At 35.8% G+C, this 17,821-nt stretch overlaps 1 long non-coding RNA gene across 3 annotated transcripts; it reads right to left on the bottom strand.

The window, feature by feature from the left end:
- Window positions 1-273: 273 nt before the first annotated feature.
- LOC108493586 lies at window positions 274-14,841 on the bottom strand. Of its 3 annotated transcripts, XR_001873531.1 has the most exons (8): window positions 14,594-14,841; window positions 13,259-13,335; window positions 12,927-12,967; window positions 10,681-10,822; window positions 9,524-9,620; window positions 5,195-5,245; window positions 4,893-4,948; window positions 3,929-4,035 (listed from the first exon to the last, which is right to left on the bottom strand). It is a non-coding gene; the product is annotated as an uncharacterized LOC108493586 (long non-coding RNA). The 3 variants fall into 3 exon arrangements; XR_001873530.1 differs by lacking the exons at window positions 3,929-4,035; window positions 10,681-10,822 and adding an exon at window positions 274-604; XR_001873527.1 differs by lacking the exon at window positions 10,681-10,822.
- Between the last annotated feature and the right edge of the window lie 2,980 nt (window positions 14,842-17,821).

Here is a 17,821-nt window from a genome sequence, read left to right as displayed (position 1 = left end):
TATTATATCCAGCATGTCTGCCTCAGCTCCATCATACCAGCTTTTCTCCTTGATTCAGGGAATACTTACCTTACCTGAACTTTCTTGAGAACCATGGCCAAATGTTCTTTTATATACAACCTGATGAGGTGCCCTGAAAACTCTGCAGAAAAGGAGCTCTGAAAAATTTACACATTCCCGTGCTTTTAGATGTCTTGAAAAATTTCCATCTATACATCTTGTAATTGTTGATTTGGCATAAAATTTAACTTTAGGTGTATGTGTGACTTTTAAATATTAATGCTCTCCTGCTCTCACACAGAGAGTACTAAAAGCCCCAGAGAGTAACTCCTTTCAGTATGACTCTAGTTAACAGTAGCCAGAAGATGCACTTCATCTTTCTTTGGTCAACTGATGTCCTATTGAACATGTATTCATTGTGCAGCCCTGTGAACCACACAGAGGTCTGAAAATTACAGCTTAATGGGGGTGATACAGGCATTGTTTGCAAATAAGATGTGCTGCTGGACCTTGTAAGGGGATGTGAAGGCTGAACACACAAGGGCGTGTGAAGGACGAAGGCTGCCTTGCCTGTAGTTACCATGAGATGGTGGAGTTCAGGATCCTGAAAGGAGAGAATGTAAAAGAAGTAAGATCTCTGGACTAACAGGTAGTATGCAGAAGGTAAAATCTCTGGACTAACAGGTAGTATGCAGAAGGTGGAAACAGGGATAGGTGACCTGCGAGGAATATAGAGACACCGGCCTGAGCATGCAGAGATAGTTAGAAAAGCCAAGTCCATCAGATGCTGAACCTGGAGAAGTCTTTTAAAAGTGTATAAGTAGCAATAAATGCAGCAAATAAGTCGTAGTAAATAAGTTTTTGGTCCAAAACTGTCCAATGTCTTCATTAATGATCTGGATGATGGGGTAGAGTGCACCCTCAGTCCGTTTGCTGATGACACAAAACTGGGAGAAGTGGCTGATAAGCCAGAGGATCGTGCAGCTATTTAGAGAGACCTCAGGAGGTCAGAGAAATGGGCCAACAGGAATCTGATGGAGTTCAGCAGAGGAATTTTTCAAGTCCTACACTTGGAGACGAAAAACCCCATGCACCAGTACAGGTCACCCAGCTGGAAAACAGCTTTGTAGAAAATTATCTGATGTTCCTGTTGTACAGCCAGTTAACCATGAGACAGCAATGTGCCCTTGAAACAAAGAATGACAGTATGCCCCGATCTGCATTAAATCTAGTTTTCCACAGTCTCCTACATTTTAAGATATATCTGTTATTGCTTAACAAAACTTTTACCAGGTAGAACAGTTCACTACATACATTTTCAAGAAGAGAGGTAATACAAAAAAAATCAGAAAACAGATCAGTCAGAAGAAAAGAAAGGTAACCAGACATTACCTAATCCTTCCTTTGTTTCATATCAAGGTCCTTTCTATATTATTACATTGTGCAATTTCTAATTTTTTGAACTACATTACTGTTTAAAAAAAAGTTTACATTATTAACACTGGAAATGGAAAACTTTAGTAATAAAAAGAGAATGTCAATGACTTTGAGGACAATTAGCTTGAAAAGGTCAGAAATATTCCGGCATTACTACACTATTGTATGTACTTAAGAGAGCCTTTGTTTACAATCCAGACTGCTTGAATCAATATTGCTACTTTCTGACTTTTCTTCAACTCACTCACTAAACATTTCTAGTCTACTTCACAAGAAAACTGAACACTTTTGTAAAACAAACAGAGAAGATGCATCAGTATATGTAAGTAATGACATTTATAGTACTGCTTGTCTTTCTACACTTCATTAAATTTTCACATTTATATTTTCTCAGATAGAAGAGGATCAATTCAGGTATGGACAAAACAAACTGGCCTCTCTTTTGCAGCTACTACAGATGCTTTACAAAGTCTGAAAACAAAGCTGTTGCAGTCTAAATAACAGATGAAAGTGACATTTGCTGAGAGGACAGCTATTTATTATGTTATGGATGCAAAAATCAGGGGGATTAAAAGACAAAAGGGTAATATGATAAGGCTCAATCTCAAAAATGGCACATTAACAGACATCCAAGAAAAACTAAAATCAGAAAACTGAAAAGCTTTTTTATCACATCAGTCCGACGCATGAAGCATTCCCACCCTCAAGCTTAGGGTTGAAAAAGGGTCTGTCCACAAAACTGAAAAACGCTGCTGGGATTGTTCGATATACACAGGCTGCAGAACTGTATTGAATCACCGTTTTATCTCCCATCCAGTCATAAGGTAGCTAATCTTATGTATTATCTTTGATTACAAGATTCTTTACATAGAAAAAGAAAATTATATTTATTTTTACTGAAAGGTACTTATCTGTAAAGGTTTATCTTCATTTCACATCAGAAACAACCTTGCAAGCATCTTTGCTTCATTTTTGCATGTATCTTAATTGGAATATGCAACCAAAAAATCCCTACTATTATCCTAAACAATGCAGTTGAAAAGACACCCAGAAAAAGAACTTAAATGAAAACCTGGCTTCACTCATCATATTTCTGTTGATACTAATAAAGCCACAATTTCACCCATTCATACATGAGAAGATATAATACCTGCATATAGCAGTGCCCAGGAATATCTTGTCTGTTATATGAGATAATATGAGATCTCGTGGACGAAATATGGGATTTTCAGGTATAAATTAAAAGTTCTTCAGAATGTAACTAGACTGCTTTCATTCAACATTTATAGGTGTCTCTGATATCATCAAGTGAAAGATACCAAGAAACATAGAGCATAATAATGTTTACACAGTGTATATGCTTGTTGATTATTTATGTATTGTGTGTGATACTGTTGTGATATATGCTAATAAAAAAAATTATTACATTTTAAACCAGTGAGGATGACCAAGGGACAGAAAATTCAGTAGATTCTATTTAAAAAGTTCTTTCTTCAAAATCTGTGGATTATTTTAGAATTTCAGGGAGTTTTTCTATTTATAATTTATTTCTTCCAGAGAAAGTAAGTCTGGGCATTCTTACCATATCACTAGTACTCTGCTGTTACCATTACACTGACTTGATGTATTTGAACTGTGAAAAAAGGAATTATGCTAAACTGAGTTTAAACTGAAATATACAAATAATTGCTGTATCAGCAGCAGTTTACAAAATTAACATCAGGGACCCTACCTTACAGTTGTTTATTTTTAAATATATTCATTTATTATACTCTCTAAGGCCAGTGCTCATGCCAAGCATTTTTACATAGAAATATAATCTATACCTTTGATTTAGTTTAGAAAGTAAATATAATCTGTTTAAAATTAGTAGGGTGGCATGGGGTTTTTTTTGGTTTTTGGTTGGGTTTTGACATGAACAATGCAAATGGATTACTTTTCTGAAAAGAACAGTCTCAGAAACCATAATTATGTAACAGTGCTAGCTAGAATCAAGCACAGGCAGAACCTATGGAATTTTTATAACACATAAATACATGTTGAGCTACGGAGCTACTATAGTCCATGTTTTTATTCCTCTCAAACTTCAAATCACAGATCTGTGCATCCCTAGTAATGCTGCATAGGGCCCTAGTAATGCTGAAATTGTGTTCTGACCTAGATTTACAGATCATTTTCACAGAGACTCTGAAAATAGACCTACAGAATGACACACATATCCTCCTCTCTTTCATCTGAAAGCTATACACACAGATTTACTCCATGGCACTCTAATATCCAAGACCTAGGATTATTACAGAATGTGTAAGTCAGTTGTAACAAATTACATTATGGTTCTCAGAGGCAGACAAGTTAATCATCAACAGCTTTGTATTAATATCAGGGTATTAATAAACAAGAAAGAATAAAACTCCAAAACAATAGGCCCCTGCTATTGCTGAGGATAAAGCAAATTCCAGTATAATTTGTATGACTAAAATCACACTTAGGGATCTGTGCAAATTCTTAGGTCACTAGTGCAGAATGCTTTCTTTGCTTCTGCAGCCTCTCTCTTCCAGTATCTTTCCTATATAGGTGGTTCAGTCACGTCTGACCAAGCTGCAGAGACAGCAGAACAGACCCAGATAAAATAAGCATCGCTGTGTTTCAGCATGTGCAAGGGCTAGTTGTACATCTCCCTGACTAGCCATACACATTTCTTGCTTTACATCACTAAATGTATCAGGAAGTGGGTTTATTTAATTCACCTACTTGCAAATGTAATCATGGCATACCTTCTATATATTTCAGAATAAATGCAAAAAACATACAGTCTCCAGAAAGGGAGAAAAGTGAGCATTCATCACTGGCATCAATGCAGTTCATGATTTTGTTTCTCACCAAATGACTGCCCAGTCAGAGGCAGCACAGCACGTATTTTTTCATAACTTGCTGTTGTTTACATTCTGCATTATTAAAAAAATTTAAAAGAAAAAAAGTATCCTGTCAAACATTGTCCACTTTTAGGGCCATATTTCCTCTGAAATTCACAATAGAGACTGGAGGCTGAACAAGACAATGTGGTAATATAGTTTCAAGTCATTTTCATAAATGCTTTATCATTCACGTTCTGAGTTGCATAACAGAAAGAAAATAAATTTATGCATTAAGTATTTAACCTTCACAGCATCTGTGTCAAAATTAGAGGTAAATGTAAATTTGCCTTACTTAGTGCAATGTGTTACACCAAGCCTCTCCACATGTATGTTTTCTCTGCTTAGATTCCATCAGATGTTTCACCAGTATCTTTCATGACTAATGTGTCCAATATGATCAAGTAAGTAAATATGGGAATCCTGAATGGTTTTGTCCACTGCTTTGCTTGCATTCTCTGTTTCATAAACACTAATACCAACAACCCAACCTGAAGTGTCAGACACCATCACACACTAGTCCCGCCCAGTGACTACACTCACCTTCTGAGGATTCTCCAGCCTTAGCAGTCATGGTTTCAGTCTTCTATGTTTTGTAGCTGTGGGTTAATAGAAAAAAAATACTATTCTTCTGCAAGTATTGAACACATTTTAAAATAAAAAGCACAAAAGTATTACCATATATACAGCTGTGTTTATTTTTTCCATAAATTTCCACATACATGTACTTATTAAGTATACTCACTAAATTTAAGATCTTGATATTTATTTTGTCTAACTTGCAAAACTTTATAATAATAACTTACTCTATTATCACATCCCATTTTCTTTAAATGCTTACTGACCGCTGTTTCTTTGATCTTTCCAGTACTTCCTTTTCTTGCATCCAACCTTTTCTATAAAATAAACAGGTTTCCCTTAGTCCACCTACCTCTTCCTACATTTTCACACTACTTTGTGAAAATATTCTGCACTGTTCCAAAACTGAAAAAGTTGCAAATAAGTTATACAGAATGATATCTCTGCCAGCTCAGGTCACCACATCTCAAGACTATTTTCCTTTAGGATAAGAGTAAGCTTTCCAGATGAACAGAGGCTATTTTTCCTAGAAAAACATACTACACTTGTTTTCCCTCATGCTGCCTCTTCCTTTACAATGGGAATTTTAAACAAGGAGTCACATTTCATTAACGTTATTGCTCCTTCTTTACTTTACATTGAATGCTGTACTAAAAATACAGTCATACAGAAAAAGCTCCAAATCAGGCTCTAATCTTTTTCTGTATGTAAAAATCTCATGTATTTTACATACATATTCTGTATGTAAAAATCCCATGATGCACAACTCTTAGAAAGCAATAATGTGAACATGTAATTAGCAACTGTATGACAATACAGAGATTCAAAGGAGAAGAAACATTCATGAAGGTATCCATGTCTGAGAACATGATTTCAGAATCAGAACAATGTTTGCTTTTGAACAAATGTTTTCATAGTAGAGTGGGAGATGGCATAATGTGGCACACAGTGTGACTAGTAGAATAGAAGCAAGTACATAGATCTTTTTTTCCTCTCCTCCTTTACATCAATCAATAACACTTTGCTTTCAGCATCATTCCCATCTGCTGTAGGTGTTCCTGCAGGACCTGAATGTTTCAAATACACATTGTTCCTTTACAGCAGCAGCACGGACTTGTAGCCTTTATATTCAGTCATTTTGACAGCCTACAAAAATCTCTTTCTGAAATGCAAATGAAGTCAGGGAAGTGGTAATTTGTAAAATTTTATAATTCAATGAGAATTTAGAAATATTTACAAAAGACCTATCTCCCGCTGCAGGTCTTTGACCCTGGCAAACTTCAAAGGTTGGTGAAAACAGTAAGGCATTAAAGTTTTGAGGAAAAATACCCAACATACTACAAAAATCTAACAATGGAAAATGCTAGGCAATTTAAAGAGAGGGTTCACTATCAGCACTCCTAATAATTATTCCACATTTCTTATTTTGTTTCTTTCATAACTAAAAAGTTCAATGTTCATTTTTACTTTCTGCCTAATGAGGTCTATTCTTCCCTTGCAGACAAAAAAAAATTGAAAGTCCTTTAGAAATCTTATCTAAATATGTACATTTTCAACTTCTTGCATACATACTAGTTTACAGTACAGGTAAAAAGAACTCAGGCTTTTCAATGTAATGTAGTAAACAAGTAAGTAAATAAGGTCATTGTCACTGTCCAACAAAATTATCTCTATTCTGAAACTGTTAATTTATACTTAGCAATAAAGTTTGACATTTCTTTGAATGAGCTAAAATCCTTTCAAGGCATTGATCTATTTTTGCTGCATGTGTATACAGTTTCCCAAATCCTGAAGGCAAGCTTCTAGGTGTTCTTACAATGGTAAAAAAAAACTTTAAAGACCCTATACTCAATTAACTCTATGAACAAACATGGGTATCACACAAAACATTTCCTTTTCCCTTCAGGAATCATCACCAATGTCATTATCACCATTTATTAATAGTTGATCCTCTAGTTATCCATTGAAAATAGCAATTACCCTGATTCCTATTACAGGAAAAAAACAAGTATATTTGAAGTTTTTCAAATTAAATCCCACGTGGCATGTTTAAATGAAAATTACTTAAACACTAAAATGCATGCTAAAGAGCTCTCTATTTCATTTTACATGATCTGTTTAAGTTTTAGCTGAAAGCATACAGGAAGAAGATAGTTAGTGCTGGAACATTTACTCTGACTAAAAAAGCAAGATGAGTGCATATGTTAATACCATTGAAGACGAAAAATTTGTGAAGTGGAAGGAAAGCAACAGCTCCATGAGTCTATGTAGGCACTCTAGCTTTAGATAATGATTCAAGAACTTAGGATTTCTGGCTCAGGGAAGCAAAAAAAATATGCAACAAAGAATGTCAGAACTGCTTAAATCTCTTCTCTCAGATACATTATGTTCAGTACACAAGGAAATTTAGGGCAATACCCTTGTGGTCAGGAGTATCAGTAAGCATTAAAAACACTGCACAACCAAAGCAAGCTCATCAGCTGCATCATTCAGCTAAACTCAGAAACAACCTAATGTAGAACTATCTACAGTTACTGTGTGATCAAGCTACACAAATTATAAAACCAATCTGGCTATATACAATTTCTTTGTTTGGCTGATGCCTTTCTATGACCAAGGATACAGACTATAATCCTTACTACCTGACTAGTTTTCAGGACTATACTGGGGACGGTATTATGCAAATCTTCATCAATGACAATTTCTTCTAGGCTGGCTGCCACCAAAAGGAGCTTTAAAAGAAAGATAAATCTCCTAAGTTACTTTTTTTGAAACACAAAGGCTTATAAGGTGCTGCTATGCTTACAGAGCAGCAAGAAGCCACCACTAACATTTGTTCTTAACAAATGTCCTACAATGATTCAGCAACTTTTCCAGCCTACTTTTGAAAGATCTTTTAGATTGTTAAAGTCTTTCTTATACCTGTACAGGCAGACCTCTTTGTGTGTCTCCTGGTTAAAGAGGATACTCTTTTTACTTTAAAATATCTGATAAGATTCCTTCCCCGCAAGTATTCTCCAGGATGAAAAATCCCAGTTCATTCAGCATGGCAGATTTTTCACTCCTTTAATCTTCTTCTCGGCCCTTCTCTGGACTCACTTCACATCCACATTTTTCTTGCACTGGTAAGGCCAGAACTGAACACAGCACTCCAGATGTGTCCTCAACAGTGTTGAGTAGAGGGGAATAACCACTTTTCTTGACCTGCTGGGATGCTTTTCCTGATGCAGCCTAGGACAAGGCTGACATTTGTTGCTGACTTATTCAGCTCATTGTCCACCAGGAACCCCGACTCTTTTTCTGCCAAGCTCTTTTTCAGCTGGTTGGTCCCCAGTCCCGCTCCAGTGCATGGGGTTGTTCCTCCCCAGGTGCAGAACTTGGTACCTCCCTCCATTGAACTCCATCAGATTCCTCTCAGCCCATTTCTCTGGCCTGCGGAAGTCCCTTTGAACAGCAGGGTGTGTCAGCTCCCCCTTTCAATTTTGTGTCACTTGTAAAATTGAGCTGCACTCTGCCCCCATCAGCCAAGTCATCAATGAAGATGCTGAACTGTCCTAGGCTCTTGGATACACCACCAGTGACTGGACTCTAGATGGACTTCATGCTGCTGACAAAAACCCTTTGAATTCAGCATATCAGCTAATTTTCACTCCACCCCACTATCTACTTCTCTAGTCATAGCTTACTTCATAAATTTGTCTCAAGGATGCATTTCAGAGTCTGTCAAAAGCCTTACTAAGATCAAGACAAAAAAAGTTCACAGCTTTCCTCTCATTTGCTGAGCCAGTCAACTTCCCAGGATGTCTGGTTGGTTGAGCAAGACTTACCTATCATAAATGCATGCCAACTACTCCAAATCATCTTCTACCTTTAACATGTTTAGAAATTGTTTCCCCGATTAGCAGCTCTATGACTTCCCAGAGACTGATGCAAGGTTGGTCAGTTTGTAGCTCCCAAAATCCTCGTTCTTGCCTTTCTTGAAAATAAGGGTGACATTTGATTTCTTCTAGCTGTTAGGAATCTCCTCCAAACACAATGACTGTTCAAAAACAATTAAGAGTGACCTTACAGTGACATCAGCCAATTCTATCAGCACTTCCTGAGTCAGGTGTGATCATGGACTTGCATACTCCCAGTTTATTTAAATCTTCCCTAAACTAACCCTCCTCCATGAAGGGTAAGTCTTCCTTGTCCCTGCCGTTTTCCACTGGTCTCAGAGACAGGTGAGAGATACAAGTCTCACAAGTCTCTCATTTCCATTTTAAATTCAAGAAGGTATGACTGAGTTCATCCTGTCAAAGATGACTGAATACATCAGTACTCACAGCAGCTCTCTGAATTAACCTTGAATGGGGACTTTGCTAATCCTGTTTTATGTCAGATTAATCTGAATGATGAATACAATGATCAAAAACTGCAACACAGTCTCTGTGAAACTTCTGGAACACGTTCACTGCAATAGCATTTGAGTGGATGAGAATAAAGTTGGAAAATTGATTAGCACCTTCATGGCTTCTGGACTGAGGTTATGATCAGGAATTAAACTCTCCATGTTTAATAGTGCAGAGAGCATTATCATGCTCAAATTATGTTACCTCAGTGGGCTCCTCACTTATGCTATGGAGAGTAGTATCTTTTAAGAAGAATCTTGTCCTTGTCAGGAAAGTAATATTGCAGTGCTTTGCAGGAGAGCTGTATGGATTAAATAGAAATTAAATAAGTATTTAAAAACTTGGGAAAAAATAAAGGGTGTGACAGAAATTAAACCCTTCTGTGGCAAAGTGGAAAATAGACTTTGTCCAGGGGAAAAAAATCACGGAAATATCCCTTCTATGGGATTTTCTGTTTGGTAGCAAAAATTTTTTTTTCTGATAATTGATTATTCTCAGAATAATCACAACATAATTCAAATAGTGAGCATCCAAACAATTAGAAACAGGGATAATGGAGCATGCTGAAAAGAGTTATCTTACAAGGGACCTACCATCAAGGCATAACAGGTCAAAAATGACAAGTAGCAAACAAAAAGAAAATATTTTATCTATCACACCTTATCCTTGAAAGAGTCACAGGAGAATTAAGTATAAACATAAAGATTCTACTCAATTCAAAATAGAACATTCATTAAATATCCTTAAGTTCTCCCTTAGAATTTCATTTTTACAGAGATAGTTGTCACGAGTAAACAGACTTGAGAAACTTTCCATTTTTGAAAGAGCACATTGACTTAGGATCTTTTCACAGGACACAATGCTGCTTGTTAAGTTTATCTGCAAAGATCTCGTTTTTCTTTCAAGGACAAACAAAGCAAACAGTACCTCCCCCATGGCTATGGTATGTTAATTAACCTATCATTTCTAGAATATAATAGCTTGTCAGCAGAAAAAGCTAAAATTGTGAACTGACTTCAATAAAGTTCCCCATTCCAGATGATAAGTTTCTTTAATTAGCATTTAAGCACTACTAGGTAGCCTTATTTGAATGGTCCAAACAGCTTTTATTAGGCTTGGTAGCCATTAGGGTATAAAAAGAAAAAATATCTTATATTAATCTTTGTCTTCAAGACATATTCTCAAAAGAGCAACTAGCAAGCTCTTAAATGCAGTCAACAGTAATTTTTTTTCAAGTGCATCTACAATTAGGACTTCAGTGTTGTGTAGGTGCGTTTAATGTAGGGTTACACTGAATGAAAGTGTAATCAGGCTATGACAACTTTCACTTTACTATGGTTAAACTGCTGCTGTTACCCTACCTGGTATATAAAAACTGTCTGAAGTATGTCTGACTGAATAATCCACCAGAATACAGGCAGCAGACCATTGAGAAATGGACATACATGATGATCAGGACTCTCCTACAGTTTTACCATCCTCCAGCACTTATGGATTAAAGCACTATTAAAGCAAAACTGAATTAATTTATAATTACCCAGCAATAATGATTATGTTTTCTTTTTGGCTGAGCATCTGTCAAGAAATGTTTTCATCCTCACTGAACATTAGTCAAACACCTGTTTCTCTGAGCTATGATACTGTGGGGAATCATTCTCCAACAGGGGTTTAATATGTGCTGAAATGGGAATGCATATCTGTGCCTTTAATTAACAAGGAAAAATGTAATAATACAAAAATCAGCTAACACCTCTTGGAAGTTGAAACATAAACATAAGTTCTCTTTCAAACTAAAATGAGTTGAACCACTTAAAGCCATTAAAAAATAAGGATCAAGACCAGTTACAAGGACTTTTTAGCTGCAAGAGAGTGCACTATCTTCAGGGTTCAGAATTCTTCCTCCTCTTTGACATGTTTCGTTTCTATAAAATCAGGATCCAAACATGCAAGAGTAGTTTAAATGCTTTTTGTTTTTACCTGGCACATGCAATTCGGTCTAGATTTCAAATTCTCATTCCTAATATATGAATGTTACCTTGAAAAAATAAACTATCACAGTTAATAAATGATGACACAGTATGAACTCAAACATGAGTTTCTTATGTTTCACTGATTTTAAGGTTGGTAGGTTGGAAGCTGAGAGTTAGTCCTGCCACTAACTAATCTAATCTAATCAGGGCAATTGTAAACAGAGATTACCACCAGATGACAGTTTTATTCATAACACTTAGGACAATTAGAGTTGTTCACAATATATGCTCAAATTAGGCATATTTCCCAGCCATTACAGCCTTATCAGTGTCAACTTCTAGAGACCAACATTGTTCCTGAAAACAAAAAAAATAAAGAGAGAATCATAGTATGCATAAATGATAATGCAGTTGAATAAATGATACTGGGAAAACAGTGAATCAGTCTGTATATAAGACAGACTGTTAGAACTCTAGTGAAGAAATTAGCAAGCTGCAATATACAGTTACAACCATACCTACAGGGACAGTTCAGCATACATAGAGGTTATACATACTTCACATCATAAATCACAATTTATTTTAGACATTTTATTCACTAAAATTGACAGCTTTCTTCATTCACAATTACTCTCAGTCACCCAAGTGCTATGCACTTTGTGCTTAAAGGTAAGGATGGTTAAGGGATTGATGCCTCTGTCTCCCTCTTGTTCTTGTATCCCCTTTCTTCACTTGAGTCTGCTTAACATTAGATTTTTATTGTAGACATCTTAAAAATACACGCAAAAGTCTAAGGCTCTCATTAAACATACTGCTAGATTTCAACCACCATTTCAGATACCATATTGTCTAAGTGCAGTCTCCACCAAGAGACTTTAATTCTACCATCATGTATGCACAAGCTATTGATATAATCACATGGAAAACAAATTTCTGGGATTTCTTCTGTAACCACAAGAATATATGGAACAGTGCTGGATGTGAGAGTTTTATTGTAGAACAAAGCAAACTGCTAGCTGAGTTGCATTTAGTACATCTTCCCTAAACCTGGGTAAAGATTAAATTAATTTTGACCTTCAAGCAATTAAAGAGATAACTCTTTGAGTTTCACTAATTTGCATAGTTTAATTCTGCTGAGCCAGAGAAGGACTTCTGTAACTTCTCTCAGTGATGTGACTACATTGCAGTAATAGCTATAGCAAGTGCGCAGCTGGTACTAACCCAGACAGGATTTTGCAGCACTGCAAGTACTCCGAGTTAAACTGTGTATCTAGTTCAATATCGTGAGACCTGCAGTTCAGGTCCCCCTACGACCTCATGATAACATTATTTTTAATTTCATTAAGAAGGAAAACCAACATTGCCTTTAAGAAAATAATTAAGCAGGCTCCAGTTCTGGTAAGATTAAAATATAAAGCTATAGGGATCTTGGAACCAAAAGGATTGGGGCTAAATAGTAACAAAGATCCATCATTTACACTGCTATCTGCACATTCGCCACTGTTTGTAAATACCTGTAATAAGGGAATAAACCTAAATTGAGTGACCTAAGTTTTCCCATAAAAGCACTCAGTCTCGAACAACGTTCTCTCAAAATACAGAGTATAAAAATAACATAGATAGAATGATATACATACCCATTCTAGAACACGGAGAAATAATCTTAAGTCAGTGATGGCTAAAAACGAAAAATGTCACTATGAATTTGGGAACTATGTGTTTGGGTAAAAGCATTGCTAGTTATTCCATCTCTTAAACATGACTGTGCAGGAAAGAACTGACAGAGGAGCGATCTGTTTTTCTTGCCTTAAACCCTCAAAAAGAGCTATAACAGCCCTAGAGTGTAGTGGTTGATAACTAAAACACCCATGACACTGCATACCAAGGAGTAGAATAAATATGTAAGACAACTACTGAGAGAAGTGCAACTCTCTTAATACTAAACCCTTAATAATGAGAAAATACATACCCCTAAAGTATCTTTTTTTCTTCCTGATGTGTTGCTGTAATGTGCATTCCACTAGGGATGGGCATGCATTTCTGCACCTAAAGTCAGAAAATCGAGACCCTTCAGTTCCTAAGTACACATCAGCCATTTATGCACAGTGTAAAGGAAACATTCTCCTCCTATTTCTTTTTCATTATGGACTTCATAAGGTGTACAGAAATATGAAGCAAAGAGGAAAGTTAGAAAAAAAGGAATACATTGGGGAACAGCATGTTACAAAGGTAAATCTGTTAGATAGAGGCAATTAACTTTTCTCTTTCTTGACCTATTTATTCAGTTGTCATTTTATTCCGAACAATAAATGAAGTAAGAAATCAGTCCTTTTTCAGTATTGATGGAAGGAATGACTAACTAGAAAACATACCCAGAACAATGCTTGTTCAAAATACTTCAGATAAGGACTTCAGAGAAGTCTATGCTATTTTCTTGTACTTGCCAGTGATTAAAGCTGGTGAAAATTTTTGGACATGCTGGAATTATACTGAGCATTCTTGTCTTTGACCATTCACAGCACTGCACTCCACTCGTATCTAGTTTGAAATTTTCTGGTGCAAACTAGAAGATTTGTCAGACTCTTAAAAGAGACAAAATTTGATCAACTTTATTCAAAATCAAGTCAAGATTACAGCCATTGTGACACCTGAGCACTGTATATTTATCAGTATTTTTAGGAGCTTTGGTTAGGGTTTAATTGAAACTCTGTAATGATGAAACACAGAGCATATGCACATATGTCTCAGGGGGTTCTGATACCAAAACTTCCAAAAATCTGTTCTAGCTACTGCAGTCTTAAAAAACATACATATCACAAAAAGATGAAGAAAGACAACACATGCATGAAGAGTACTAAAAAGAAAAAATTTTAGAAATTTTATTAGAATATAAGACAAAGGATACTGCTTTTTAAAGGACGGAAGACTCTAATTGCTTTCATGAAGTAAATCCTGGGAGTGCTCCAAAGCTTGCAAGGAAAACTACAGCCATTATCATCAGAAGATGCAATTAAACAAACAAACTCCTCCCCCCCCCTTTATTTCCATATCCTTTTTTTTTTTTTTAGATATTTTTCCTGGTGTTCAAATTAACCTTTTCTTGAATGCAGCCTGCATAGGTCAGGAATGCATACCAAAGTAACCTTACTAGACACTGTTGAAAAAGGTTACAGTGTGAAACTAATACTTTGTCATCAGTCAAAAAATCACCATTTTTTCCCAGAAAATGGGCAGATAATTTGAACTACCCTGTGAACTAAGTCTGTCTTATTTATGAAGAAATTGCCGGTATAAAGTCCTTTACCTAACTTCATCCTCAGGCGAACATGGATACCAATCTTTGAAAAAAAAGGCTTGTTTCCCTTCATTGCAGATAAGTAGCTAAATGATACTACTGCTGAAAATAAGGATCACTCATCTAGGGAACTTCCTCTTGTGAGTCCTGGAAAAATATTTTCTGCAATTGCAAGCATGCTAGAGATACTTAACTTCAATATTGACAAGATAGTCTGATGATGCACGCATGCACCCATTCCAGAGCACCAACATGTACACAGAAGGAAAAAGCATTTTGGAATTTAGAACAGTCTTGTCTGCTTGTGTAGCACACTGTTGTTATGTTGTCATAAACAAAGAGAATCTTGACATATGTTAGGAATTCTGAGATCATCAGCATAAAACTCCTCAAATAAATACTAATAATGAGAAAACATGGGCACTGTTCCAATGCACACTACTTTGAAAACTAAATGTTCTCCAGACAAAATTTGAAGACTCCAGATCAAATATTTTTCACTGAAATCAATATGAGCATTTTTGTCCAATAGCATGTTCTTTTCTTAATTTAAGTGATTTGGATGGGACCCAACTACCCTTTGAACCTGTCTCCAGTAGTAAAATGTAGTTCACATACTTTATTATTCAGTCACTGAGTGTGTGCCATAATAAACAAGTGAGAGACTTCAAACTAAAATAAGGAAACGTTGTTAGTCATAGCTACTGTTCTTTAATAAAAACACCTCAGTTAAATGGACAATGATGTCACAAATCATTTGCTAGCCATACGGCTACGCAGTAAACAGTGATCACTTTGCACATCCTGTGACATCAAAATGATTAATTAATATGATATATCAGTGTATTGCCTTATGCATGAACAGCTGTTCCTACACTTCCAGATGGATATAGTTAAAGTTCTATCATTCATGTTATATACCACCCACTAGTGGTTATCTGAAAACCTTCAAAATGCAAAAACATTAAATACTATAACAGAATATCAATGTAATTTCGTATTAAGATTAAAAATGTCTTGAGACAAATTTTTATATAGTTGTTCTGAGAGGCAGCATTGAAGAGTCTGTCCAGTTCCGCAGATGCTAATTAAGGCCAATTTGTCACAGATAAGCAGCAACTTACATGAGCTGTTAAACCAACAGGAGAAAACCAGGGGAAAAACAAATTATAATCCTGTGTATTTCTACTCTGGCATTCAGAGTAATCCTCTATGCAGTTCTACTTTTAGGAACTTAATGAGCTTTGTATTTTTTATCATGCTTGTGTTAGGCCTAAATGATCTAATGTTTTTGGAAAAGTTTTACCACTGGAAACCTTTTTGTCTATTGTTTCAGGACTAAAAGTCTGAACAAAAATGAAATTTACTTTTTTTTTGCCTCTGAGAACTTAAAATTCAAAAATGTGACATACAGAAGACAAAATTTAATGAAAAAATCAGATGGGATAACTTCTTTGCATTTCATTTTCTGTTTTCATTTTTTGTGCATATGCAGGGTTTTTTTGAGATCTACATCAACAGAGTAGAAGACCACGGTACATAAGCAGAGACAGGGAGGAAATCAGTTGGAAAATAAGAAATGAAGTTGGCACCAGTGGTAGAGAACTTGCTGGAGAAGATATTGCATAAATGAAGAGATTAATGGACATTGTTGTGCCTTGTTCTAGCAACACGCTTAGAAAACTCATTTACAACTCCTTTCAATCAGCCAAAACTATTGCCTTGTATGCCTGCACTGCACGATAATTTTCAAAACAAAGCAAAGCTGGATAAAAGAGACCTAGGCAAAAGAGTGGCAACGTTGGCAGAAGAAAATTGTATCACATGAAATTAGCCCTACCTAGTTCTTGTGGACTCCAGACACCTACTATCAGGAGGGGTCACCACTCTTTCTCAGCAATAAGAAATAGAAATATTTGCAGAGGCTTAAAGCTTACTTTCAGCATCAAATTGTCGTCTACAGACAACAGCAGTGAGCTACTTGCTACAGAAGAAAAGTTAAAACCTACCTTGTAGGATTTGTATGCCAGCAAAGCAAATTACAGGTATCCTAGAAATAAAATATCAGACTCAAATCAGTAAAGAATGGCATTATTTCCTTTTTTTCAACGTTTCAACCTTCAAGTGTATGACTTTACCAAAAGGAAGCCCCTCAAGCAAAACTTTGAAGAGGAAGTAACATCAGCACTGCACTGAGAAAATCCAAACTGTTATACTACAGAGGTAGAATAGCAGAGCACCTGTATTAACATGATGCATCTTATTAGAAAGAAAAAGAATGTTCTGGAACCAATGTCCATCCAGCATGAATTCATGACAAAATAATGTATGTCTGTTAAACGAACCCTGAAGGGGCAGCCCAAGAAGAGAACAACAACAAGACCTCCAGTAATCGCATTGGCAGATAAACTCCTTCATATCAAGCCAACCATTGCCTTGGTCGCATCCTCATCTTCTAGAGGTTTCTCCAGACTCTTCAACAGATTTTATACCTTCATATTACATACATAACTGTCTATGGCGCACGCATCTGACCTTGAGAGCATATTCCTACAATTTTCTTGAGAATGAAAATCAGCATGAGTAAGCTCTAGACAGTTCAGCAAAAGGTGAGAAAAGCCCATTATTCCAACGGTCCTTACATTTACTCTTTTACATTCAATTTTAGAAGCACAGAAATAAAGGATATACATTCATGCTTACTGCAAAAATTCTCATTGACTAATATATACCAAACCAATCAGCATGATTATGAATCTGTTTGAATCCACAATGGAATAGGTTTAGCATACATATGGTCAGTTATTAAATTCCAAGAGAAGGAATGAGAGCAAAAAAAGTACACAACATAATTTCTTAAATCATTGTGCTGTTTCAGAACCAAACATATAAATATGCTATCAATGGCAAAGGTCATCAGCATGTAGGAAGGAACTAAGATAACTTCCTGTATCTGTATTCCTGTATATTTGGATTTGCTGGGGTTTTTTTAAGAATTTCTTTTCATGTACACATGAAGGCAAATAAGCAATACATATAACAAAATATAAATGTAAAACAAATAAAAGCAAACTCAAAAAAATTCATATTGAATTTAACAGTTTAGAGTAAATGTTTAACACATTTTATGACTACAATGATTATTTATATTACTGTACTGTCTAGGGATGCTACTGAATGACAAGAATCCTAGTAGGACAAGAGTGTTCAAAACACAAAAAAGCATTAGAGAATCAT

This window comes from Lepidothrix coronata, unplaced genomic scaffold (assembly GCF_001604755.1).
Source record: "Lepidothrix coronata isolate B3197 unplaced genomic scaffold, Lepidothrix_coronata-1.0 Scaffold1, whole genome shotgun sequence".
Classification (NCBI taxonomy): Eukaryota; Metazoa; Chordata; class Aves; order Passeriformes; family Pipridae; genus Lepidothrix; species Lepidothrix coronata.
Note: the sequence above shows the minus strand (reverse complement) of the source record. Positions and strands in the feature narration are given on the sequence as shown.